The sequence below is a fragment of the Arvicanthis niloticus genome, chromosome X (assembly GCF_011762505.2).
Source record: "Arvicanthis niloticus isolate mArvNil1 chromosome X, mArvNil1.pat.X, whole genome shotgun sequence".
NCBI classification, from domain to species: domain Eukaryota; kingdom Metazoa; phylum Chordata; class Mammalia; order Rodentia; family Muridae; genus Arvicanthis; species Arvicanthis niloticus.
The window spans coordinates 95,579,116-95,582,019 of NC_047679.1; the positions used below are offsets into that span (position 1 = coordinate 95,579,116).

The 2,904-nt window shown below is 36.1% G+C and overlaps 1 pseudogene; it reads left to right on the plus strand.

The window, feature by feature from the left end:
• The first annotated feature begins 869 nt into the window (after nucleotides 1–869).
• Nucleotides 870–1,752, plus strand: LOC117695091 (large ribosomal subunit protein uL3 pseudogene; annotated as a pseudogene).
• Nucleotides 1,753–2,904: the final 1,152 nt, after the last annotated feature.

Below are 2,904 nucleotides of genomic sequence, written 5' to 3' on the forward strand. Positions count from 1 at the left end.
CCCAGAGGGAGGCTTTACTTTCTGAAGGGAATGGAGGGAAGACTTATGTAAAGGGGTACTTGGAGGAAAGGAAAGGATAATATTGGGTTATAAAGTGAACACATAAATAAATTTAATAATCAAAATGACTTTTGCTTAATGATTCTTAAGCTTTGTGAGACAGATAAAGATAGACCTACCAAAACAACAGTGAAGTAATTAGTGCTCCTCAAACTACTTATGCTGATGAATTATTATTTTTATTTTAGATTTTTGCTCCTGTCTTTTTTTCTATTACTGTGAAAAGACACTATGACCAGGACATTTATAAAGTACAACATGTAATTGGAGCTGGCTTACAGTTTCAGAGGTCCAGTGCTTATCTGAACCTCTCATGGTGATAAGCATGGCAGCTTCCATGCAGACATAGTGCAGGAGAAGGAGATGACAGTTCTACATCTTGGTATGGAGGCAGTAAGAAGAAAGAAGACTGACTTTTCCACACTAGGCAGAGTTTCAGCACTAGAAGACCTCAAAGCCCACCTACACAGTGACACACTTTCTCCCACAAGGCTACCCCTATTTCAATAAGGCCACACCTCCTAATAGTGCCATTGGCCAAGCATATTTAAACAACCACTCTCTTCCTATTTATTTAATATAGCACTTGAAGTTCTATCCAGAGCAATAAGACAACTAAAGGAGATCAAGGGGATACAAATTGGAAAAGAAGAAGTCAAAGTATCACTGTTTGTAGATGATGTGATAATATACATAAACAACCCCAAAAATTTTACCAGAGAACTCTTACAGCTGATAAGCAGCTTCAGCAAAGTAACTGGATACAAAATTAACTCAAAGAAATCAGTAACTAGCCTTCCTTTATACAAATGATATACTGGCTGAGAAAGAAATTAGAGAAACAATACCCTTTACAATGGCCACGAATAATATAAAATATCTTGGTGTAACTCTAACCAGGCAAGTGAAAAACAAATAGATCAAATATACTATAGTTGTTCCATAAGGTATTGGGGCTGAAAATGTCTATTAATTAATAAGGTTATAACTGCTGTAATGTCACACATAGCACAGTGTTTTATTTATCTGTTTATAATGATACTAGTGGAAACAAACAAACAAGAAACTCCCACCATGTTGTCAGACACATAAAGTATATCACATTCCTGAAAACGAAGTATTTTTGTAGGATGAGATAATTGATGTCATCAGGGTGGATAAAGCAATGATTACAAAAGAGTTATCAGTCACTAGCATCACTAGCTGGCCCATAAGACTCATTATGGAATATGCAAAGTTGCCTGTATTGGAACCAGACACCCTTCCCTTGTGACTTTCTCCGTGGCTCAAATTGGGCAAAAAGGCCACATCATTATATAGAGATCAACAAGAACATTTACAAGAGTGACCATGGTTACCTCCTCAAGGATGGCAACCTGATGAAAGAACAATGTTTCTAGTGACTCTGATCTTTCTGACAAGAGCATCAACCCACTAGGTGGTTTTATCCATATCGTGAGGTGACCAGCAACTTTGCCATGCTGAAAGAGTAGATAGTGGGAACCAAGAAGCAGGTGTTTATCCCCCTCAAGTTCTTGCTGATGCAGACCAAATGACAAGCTCTGGAGAAGCCTGACTTGAAGTTCATTGACACTATTTCCAGGTTTGATTGTATTCATTTCCAGACGACGGAAGAGAAGAACACATTCATAGGACCACTCAGAAAAGGGCTTCATTGACAAGAAAGAAGATGCTTCCAACTGGCAAGGTCTAAATAAAAAGTTTTCCAGTAAAGAAAAAAACAAGATTATAGATAGCTGTGTATATTAATAATATTAAATAGTAATAAACAGCTGTTACTAAGTTATGCATTACACATTACTTTTTATTGTTTTTTAGACAATTAACTCTTCATAGTTGAATATGTATATACATATATCAAAGCAAAATTCTATAAAAGTCCAAATCACTCATGGAAAAACAGGGAAGGCAGGGAAAAAGTAAGAAAATAAAATGGGATCTCTAAGTCTAAAACAGCAATATTTATATTAAAATTAAATATAAATAAACCAAATAAAATACAAAGACTAGTAGAATGGATTAAAACATTTCCCTCTACTTTATACTGTCTATGAGATATTCACTTGAGATATAACAGGTCAGGCATGGTAACTGACAACTATAATCTCAATACATGCAAGGAGGAGGCAGAGAGACCATTATTACTTCCAGGCAAGTCTTGAACTTCATAGTGAATTCCAGGTTAATCTGGGTTACAAATTGAGACCCATTCTCAAAAATAAGTGAATAAGTTACACACACACACACACACACACACACACACACACACAAGGTAGGGTGCGTCATATCTCCTTAAACTGAAGTTACAGATGATTGTGAGTCACCATATAGGTGCTAGGTATAAAGCAAGACATTATAAAGCTACAAAACGTGTAGAAGGAAAACTGATATAACAAACCTATAACTGTAGCTGGAGTTTTTAATACATCTTTTAATAATTGATAAAGTAACCAGACAGAAAAGGGCCAGGATATATAACTCAATATCATCAACCAATAGAATCTATCAACATTTACACAGTACTTCACCAAACAAGAATTTAATATACCCTTTCTTTTCAAATAACCACTGTAGGCATAAAATTTTACAGCCTATTTTAATAAATGTTCAACCACTCTTCTAGCCCACCACCCAGCAGAAGTAGTGAAAGAGAAAAGTTATTAGGATATGAAGGAAGTTGACCTGTTTAGCAGTAGTTCTTTGAGGATGAGCTTTATCTTCTTTCTCAGCTGTTCAGTCCCATAGCAAACACCAAATATGAATCAGCAGCTATAGTCCAGACGTCTCCGCAAGCAGACACCATGCATGAACCAGCAATTGTAG